The sequence below is a fragment of the Cucurbita moschata genome, unplaced genomic scaffold (assembly GCF_002738365.1).
Source record: "Cucurbita moschata cultivar Rifu unplaced genomic scaffold, Cmos_1.0 Cmo_Scf00042, whole genome shotgun sequence".
In the NCBI taxonomy this organism is placed as follows: Eukaryota; Viridiplantae; Streptophyta; class Magnoliopsida; order Cucurbitales; family Cucurbitaceae; genus Cucurbita; species Cucurbita moschata.
The window spans coordinates 966,677-976,129 of NW_019268558.1; positions in this window are offsets into that span (position 1 = coordinate 966,677).

Consider the following 9,453-nt stretch of genomic DNA (forward strand, 5'->3'; position numbering starts at 1 on the left):
CAAAAAATGAAATCGAACATCGATGTGCTTGCTCCTTCCATGCAACACAGGATTTTTAGACAACTTAATAGTTGACATATTATCACAATATATAACCGTCGTACTTGGTTGCTTCTGATTAAGAATTTCAAGCATTTTTCTTAACCAAATTGCTTGGCACGAGCATGCTGCTGCTGCCACAAATTCTGCTTCTGTAGTTGAGAGTGTTACAATAGGTTGCTTCTTTGAAGACCAGCAAATAGCTCCTGAACTCATCATGAAAATACTTCCTGAAGTACTTTTACGATCGTCTATATCACCTGCATAGTCGCTATCTGTATAGCCAACCATCTTCGGATCATCTCCTTTCTTGTAAAATACCCCCAAATCAAAGGTTCCTCTCACATAACGAAGTATCCTTCTTGCTGCATTGAGATGTGTTTTCCGTTGGATGCTCCATGTAATGGCTTATCATACTAACCACATACATGACGTCTGGTCTTGTTGAAGTTAGGTACATCAAACTTCCCACAATTTGTTTGAAGTACCTATTATCCACCTCTCGCCCTTCAATATCTTTGTGCAACTTTAAACCCAATTCTGATGGAGTTCCAAATGTGCGCTCATCCAATTTAAATCTTTCAAGTAATTCTTGAGCATACTTCTTCTGACAGATAAAGTTACCTGCGGGAGTTTGAGTAACTTCTACTCCAAGAAAATATCTCATCAAGCCAAGATCTCCCTTTTCAGTTTTCACATACAATGTATGTTTATACGGGCATTTAGTGAATCCCATCTTTTCAAAATGAGAATCAATGCGACTGTACCATGCCCTCGGAGCTTGCTTCAAACCGTACAAAGCTTTCTTCAACTTGTATACTTGTTCCTCTTTGCCTTTTTGAACAAAACCTTCTGGTTGCTCCACATATACTTCTTCTTAAAGCTCTCCATGTAAGAAGGCCGATTTCACATCAAGTTGATAAATAGGCCAAGATTTCTGTGCTGCAATAGAAATTATGAGCCTGATAGTGTCTTGATGTGCCACTAATGCAAATACCTCCTTATAATCAATTCCATACTTTTGCTTGTATTCTTTTGCAACAAGTCGCGCCTTGTACTTATCCACCTCACCGTTTTCATTCAACTTGGTTTTGAAAACCCATTTTACTCTAATTGTTTTCTGCCCTCTAGGAAGATCAGTGAGCTCCCAAGTCTTGTTCTTCTCTATGGATTTGATTTTACTGTCCATAGCTTCCTTCCATTTCTTCTCCTTTACTGCTTCTTCATAGACAATTGGATCACTATCCATAAAGAATGCCAAATAACCACTATCACTTGATTCATAGTCCATCTCATTGATCCATAAAGAATGCCAAATAACCACTATCACTTGATTCATAGTCCATCTCATTGATCCATAAAGAATGCCAAATAACCACTATCACTTGATTCATAGTCCATCTCATAATCAATCATCCAGTTTGGTCTCTTTCTTGTTCTTGGATGTCTTTGATTATGATCATGATCTTCTTCTACTGGTTCTTCTTGTTGAGCTTGTGATGAGCTCTCTCCATGCTCATAGTGAGGCTGAATAGGGGCTTCAGTTTGTTCTTCTTCAAGATCTATAGGAATCTGCTGATTCACAGTGATCTTTTCTTCCCATGTCCAAGTCTTCTTTTCGTCAAAGACTACATCACGACTTACCACCACCTTCTTTGTCAAAGGATCGTAGAGCTTGTACGCCTTAGAGGTCTCGCTTACTCAAAGAAACACATACTTCAAACTCTTGTCCTCAAGTTTCTTCCTTTTCTCATCAGGAACGTGTGCATATGCTATGTGTCACAACCTTACTATGAAGAGAATAGGTTGTGACCCTCACGCCATGACAAGCAAAGGGGCGTCCCTCAAGAGACGCCCATCCGGCCATATGCGGGCCAACGTAGAAGAATGTCATGATGCGATAGAGGAGGACAATGCATCATCCAATACACCACCACGCAAAGTGGGCATTGAAGACATGTTGAGACACAAGCATAACAGAGACATCAGCATAGACATGAAGGACAAGATAAGCTTGTTGAAGGGCCGGGTAGGGCCCCGGGCCTTAACCTCAAAAGTTGAGCTTTCAGAAGGAATTTGGTCATGCGGTTCGGGAGTTAAGTCCGTCCATATGAAATATGAATGCTCGCCAAGTTTGGTGTCAATCGGACATTGGACGGACAATGCACGACACCGTATGACACCTCACGAAAATCATGTCTACTCCTGGTAGAATGAAAATGGCTCAAAATGTACTATAGGGGTACCATGGTGTTAGCTCTCCACCACCCCTGGGCCCTGTGGCCTAAGTGCGCTACCCTGTGGCACATACGTGTGTCACAGTGTGGGCGAGCGTGCCGAGACGAGTGTCTCGGGGCGACTTCCTTTGAAATGGGTTTTGAAGGACAGTACCGGACCGCACGGGTGTGTCGGTATTGCGCCCTAGCCCGCGTGTTGGAGGTTGCTACATACACCCGCTATCCGTTACGGTATCCGTAAATGACTCGGCATGGGCACGGGAGGGCCTATGCCTCGATAGAACCCGGATGGATGGATGTTCGGGAAGCCCCGATGAGATGAACGACACGCGGGCCCATTCTCGATGGCACGACCGAACGAGTTATGATGGCCGACGACATCTCGAGACTCAGGATGGCGTCAAGACATATGGACCCCGTCGATGGAGATCGAGATGGCAAGATGAGATGCGACGATGTATTGAGAGACCTTGGCCCGAGCAGAGGCAAGGTCGAGCCAAATGAGTTGGCCTAGCGTAGAGGCAAGTCGGATGTGTCGCAGACGATTGAACATACACGCACAGGCGGCGTGTGTGGTTGAACAAGCTTGGATTCCGCACAAGTGATGTTCGATTGGCGAAGACAAACCTCGCCTAAGGTCCGACGAAGCCACCAAGCCGGGGCGAAGAATATAATGAGGCTTAATTCCCCTTAGGCTGGTCGTGAGCGTGTATAGATCACGGCGCCGCACGGTCAAGAATGCAGAACCGTGACACTATGCACCCAAAGATTCTAAAGTGGTCTACTGTAGGTTTTCTTCCACTCCATGCTTCTTGTGGAGTCATATCTCTAACAGAAAAAGTAGGGCTCCGGTTGAGAATGTGAACGGACCACACAACAGCTTCTGGCCAGAATTTCTTCGGGACTTCTCCTTTATTTAGTAAACTTTGAACCATGTTGAGAATGGTCTTGTTTTTCCTTTTGGCCACACCATTTTGTTGGGGTGTATATGCTGTTGTTAACTGCCTCCGTATGCCCTTCTCTTCACAAAATTGAATAAAATCTTTTGAGCAGAATTCTCCACTTCTGTCAGTTCTTAAAGCCTTGACTCTTCTTCCAGTTTCCGTCTTCATAGTAGCACAAATTTTTTTGAAGCAATCAAAGGCTTCTGATTTGGCGTGCAAGAAATAAGTCCATGTTTTTCGACTAAAATCATCGATGAGGGTCATGAAATATTTCTTGTTACCATTTGATGCTGGAGAGATGGGACCGCATATGTCTGAATGAATCAACTCCAAAATTGCTTGAGCCCTTCTTGATTTTCCGGATGGAAAAGAGTTTCTTTCATGTTTTGCTACTACACAGCTCTCGCAAATTTCCGTTGGTGGAGTAATATCTGGCAACCCAGTTACCATCTTCTTTGAGGACAACGTCTTTAATCCTTTGAAGTGTAGATGACCATACCTAAAATGCCAAAGCCAGGTGGTATCTTCTTTCTTCACCATCAAACTTTTGGCAACAATATTTAACGTCAACGGATATAAACGGTTGGTGGTCATCTTCATCTTAGCAATCGATCCTCTTTTGGAGTCATAAATTTCACATTCATCATTTTGGAATGTGATCACATACCCCTTTTCTTGTAACTGACCGATACTAAGTAAGTTGGCCTTCAGATCAGGAATGTAGAATACATTAGAAATAACTCTACAAAGCCATTTCTAGTCTTGATATCTACGGTTCCTTTCTCCATCACTTGGAGAGTTGAATTGTTGCCAAGAGAAATCGTAGTATGAAAATTTTCATCTAGAGTTGAGAAGAATTCCTTACAACCTGTCATATGATTGCTGCATCCAAGTCTACGACCCATACACCTTGATCTGCAACCTTCATAGCATGGAATGATATTAATAATGTTTCTTCTTCTCTTCTCTCCACAAAATTGGATTGATCTCTTTTCTCCTTTTGGAGCCTGGTATAGCATTCATTTTTGTAATGTCCAAGGCGTCCACATCTGTAACATTCCACCTTAGACTTGTCAAAGTGTCTCTGGCCTTTGTTGTCATAATCATTTTTGGCTAGGTCTGCTGACCTGCCAACATCTCCACTTCTTTCTCGACTGCCTCTCTCACGACCTCTGCCTCTTCTTTGCCCTCTACCTCTAGAGCTTGAAGTTTCACTTGGTGTGGATATCTTTAAGGCTGTCATCTCCTCTATTGCACTTGTACGATTGAGCCTCTGCTCATGTACTAACAGGGAGCTTTGGAGTTCATCTATTTGCATCTCTTCGACATTGTTTGCTTCTTCGATAGAACATACAATGTAATCGAACTTTGGAGTTAGTGATCGCAAAATCTTTTCTACGACCGCAACATCTGTGATTGAACCACCATGCATTCTCATTTTACTTGCAAGACTTATAACCTTGCCAATATAATCATTCACCGTTTCTCCCTTTTGCATTTGGAGAATTTCAAAGTCTCTCCTAACTGCCTGTAGTTGAGCACGTTTTACTCTCGTTGAGCCTTGATATTTCCTCCTCATAGAATCCCAAATTTCCTTGGATGTCTTCTTCTGAAGCATTGTTTCCAAGATAGTCTTATCAATGGACTGAAATAAATAGTTCTTGACCTTCAGGTCCTTCAACTTCGATGCTGCCAACAGTTGCTGTTGACCAGCTGAGAGTATCTCGCCTTCATTTGGCTCTTCATAACCCGTTTCCACCATATCAAAGAACTCCTTTAATCTGAGAAAATTTTCCATCAACATCGCCCAATGATCATAGTGACCATCGAACCTCGGGATGGCGGGCTGAACGTAGCTCTCAACTTGTTTTTCTACTGCTATTTTTTGCTGCTGCAAGATTGTTTTGATACTAGTTGTTGGTGACAACAGAAAACTGAAGTGAGATTGAGAGGAGGAGTGATTTGAATGATGGGAAGGGAGGTCCTTTTATAGGGGGATTCCCGGAGTTGGTTGAGATTTTTGTGGATGAAATTGAATTTACCTCCTCCTTCTCTTCCGTAGTAGCTAATTCAAACTTCTATTATTAGCTTTAACAAGCAAAAACAAATAAAATTTAAAAGAAAATAAAATAGAAGATAAAAATCCGATAAAATTTAAAACAAGAAATGAAAGTCAACCACACCAAAATTAAATTCAATTATTACAAATGGAAAACGGACTGATGCTTCGGAACAACACCCTCTGTGACAATGCATCTCTCGAACACCTCCCCACCTCGACTGGTACCTGAAAAAAAAAAAGAGTAGAAAAAGATGAGTATACAAATACTCAGTAAGCAACCTACTTGTAGGCTCTTTTTGCATCCTTTTATCTTAGTAGGTATCCACGGTCTTATCTTGGAGTTCTAGTGAGTGCGAACTAAGTTCGAACTCTCCTTTATGTATCTTAGGAGGCTTGCTCATCTTATGCACTGGAATAATCAGTGTCCTGAGGTAAGACGAGACCTCAAAAGTAAATCTAAGGGGGTCGCATGGCTCGATTTGAATAAGTACTCTCTCTGAACAACCCTCCCACGGAAGTTAGTTGACAACCCTCCCACAGGACCATACATCCACTAAAATCAGGGATTGCGATCCCCTGTGTGCTGGTCAGCTACTAAGTTATCCTATGTGGTTCCACATTTCCCCGCTCAGGGACGAATTTCTACGGCCTAGGAGTCTTGTTCAGAAGACCCCTTAGCTATCACCACTAGGTCGGGACACAAGTCACACTTCCCTATCCGGCTTGCCTAGCTCAACAATCTCAGTTGGCACTATCCACACTGTTCAACTCCAACGGGCTACCTACAGTTACTGTGGTGTCCTATTAGTATTTCTAGGGTAGATTCTTGTTGGCTTGGACTTGGATTCATTCATCTCTAGGATTCTCGTGCAAAGTCTCACAAACCTGTCGTGGTCTGGAATACTAGGGCCTGGGTCTGCTGATAATCGCTTCGTGAGCCTAAATGCATGATATTCTAGAGGTATCCCCATTCTAGGGTTCTATCTAGCCTACATAGTCTCAAGCGCCCTAGTCTAAGCTCGTAGTTCCCTCCTATTCAACAAGAAAGATAACACAAGCAATCATGCACTGGAGTTAATGTGCAACAGTTCACACAATATTAATAAACATGCTCAAAGGGAAGATAACATTCATCTTCACCTGGAGCGCAGATTGTACAAATTCTCTTCCTCCTCATGCATACATTTAATTAAATTATCACATCCTCTGTCTGAGCAGAATTCATAGTCATTCACACCTATTCATAGTCATTCACATTCAGATTCCATTAATTTCTTTAATCAATTCATTTCCATAATTTCCATACTAATATGCTAGGTTTGGCTAGCTAAGTTTATCGGTATAATAATATGCATACTTATTCCAAGCGGTTCCTACAAGTATTGCTCATGAGAATCCAAATGGTTACTTACTTTGTTGATGCGTGCCTTCCCAAGCTTGAATTACTTGCCGAAAAAGGGTCCATAAATTAATTTCCTAATTCACATAAGAATAGAATCAGTATTGAAATCGGGGCGAAAAACAAGCAAAAGAAGACCAAACAGGTGAGAGAATGGGGTCCCACACGTGTGCACGCGCTAGCACACTCCCGCACGCATCAATACGCTCCCACACGTGCAACCTCCACGTGTAGGGCACATGCACTAGCAGCGTGCAAGCAGTGCCATGTTTCGAACCCCAACGGACGTAAACTTACAATTTCTAACATTGGGAATAACAAAACCTACAATTTCTCCCCTCAACGGAATATAAATAGTAATCAGTTTATGTTTATATTTAGTTTATATCTATGTCCGACCAAACTCTCAATATTTCTCTCAACTTCAAGAAAGCATCTAATTTTAGTGTTTAGTCATCACATCAACTAACTGTTCCTGTGTGACAATGCACCAACTCTACAGCGCTAACCTTTGTGAGCTCTCAAAGGAAATGGAAACGCACATCTATGTGCTTGCTCCAACCGTGCACTCTTGGGTTTTTTGAAAGCTTGATTGCGGAGCTACTATCACAGCAAATAATAGTTGACTTGTCTTGATTCTGACCTAGCTTTTCGAACACCCTTTTTAACCATACTGTCGGGCATGCACATGAAGCTGCAGCTATGAATTTGGTCTCCGTGGAAGATAAACTTACTATTGGTTGTTACTTTGATGACCATGATACTGCTCTAGAACTCAGTAAGAACACATAGCCTGAAGTACTCTTTCTCTCATCCAAATCTCCAACGTAATCACTGTCTGTGTATGCAACAAAATCATCATCTCCTCTTTTCCGCTAAAAAATTCCAAACCAGTTGTAACGACCCTAAATTTCCATGTATCTAGAGTCGTTACTAATGTCTCATGCTCATCTCTAATGCAGAATATAACTCTAAGAATGCTCATCTTTATTAGCGGAAAAATTTAAAACTTCATAATACATTAAAACATTAGAAAACACTGCCGGACTTACGTGTTTCAAACATCATGCTAGAGTTCAAAATAAGATAAAACAATTACAAATTAAATAATTTAAATAAATGAAATGCAAACACCCTATCCTAACAAAGACTAGAAATTTTAAATATGCAACTATTCTATGCACGCGCCACAGTCTCTAATCACAATGCCGCCGTCAACCGACATGAGCGCCTTACCTTTACCTGAAAAACAATATGGCACACGACCTGAGTATTTCAAAGAAATACTCAATAAGTGACCCCACTATAGGGGCCATGCTAATGCAAACGCATCCAATCATGAATAGGGACCTATCTCTAATCATCTTAGGGGTGGCCTCAGTCTCGGACAAATTGGATGTGTAGTACGTCCCTACACACGACTCACACGTGCGAGTGTGAGTCCCCAGGGCGCTCGCACACCCCCTGGACCCTCTGGTCAAGCTAATCTGTAGCGACGTCCGGAGGTCAGCGGAACCCCATAGTGTCATGCGCCTCATGAACACCCTCATCTGTGTGCATTCGCACCTGTGCGCATTCGCGCTCATCATAAGGTGCGCGTCCGCACTCATCATCTCTAGGGGAAGTAGCCCTATGCTTATGAACATACAAAATGCATGAGGTCCCTCTAAATCCATCGTAATGTCTCTTCTGACACAACCCTCTAGTCTCATCTCTTTGTTACTCTAGGTAACGCATACTCGTGGATATTTATATTAATATCATTTTCATGCTCTTAGGGTTGTGTCCTTTGTCGATCTAACGACATGATGCAAAATGACACTTATCATCATCTAGCATGCTCAATATGGAAAACATCATCATATTAAGGTAAAAATCATGCAATCATCATGCTCATCATAATGCCACAACGTGCGTCAAACATATCAAGCGTCACTCAACAAAATATGTATGTATTGCACATATCATCGAGCATCATAATCCACACATCATCATAACTCATACAATTTATTTAGCCTATCCTATAGTAAGGCCACTTACTTGGTTGGCCTTGGCCGAAGTACTCCCTAAATAGTTAAACGTAAGCTCCCGTTCCGTGAGAGTTGCTTCCTACGTCGCTGGGGTTTGTTTCCTATCACACCATTCACCACTTTCCGTTAGTATTTCACAATTAATTTACCTATAATTTAATAAATGTGAAATACGGCTCTAAAACGGCCTCGGATACCTTAATCGGGGCCGAAAACAGATCCAAGAGGGTTGGAACAGTGGAAACCGAGCTGAAAACAAGTGAGCCGAGCCAACAGCCGCCGGAGCGTCGCCGGAGGGAGCCCGAGCCGTTTGCGCCGAGCCGAGCCGAGGGACCGCCTGCGCTGCTATGTGACACATGGCAGCAGCAGAGCGAGCCAGTCGCGTGGTAGCGTCGGGTTGAAGCAAGAGTTGCAGTCCGGTTCAGGTCGTGGTCCGGGTCGCGGGCTGCGGAGGCTACTGGGCCAAGACTACAGTTGGGCCTCGGCTTATTGGGCTGGGCCGAAAGTTTTTTTTTTTGTGTCGAAGGGCGGCTCGATTGGACCGTGGGTCTGGTTTCGAGAAGTAACTTCTGGGCTAGTCTGAGGTTTGGGCCGCTGTAGTTGGGCTGGGCCGAAGGCAGAGGCCGAGGAAAGAATGGGCTGACTCTCTCGGGTTCTGGGTTCGGGTTGACCCGGATCCATGGGTCTCGTCTTCCTTACCCCACTTCGGCTGATTTTCTGGCGAGCTTTCTCTCTCTCCTTC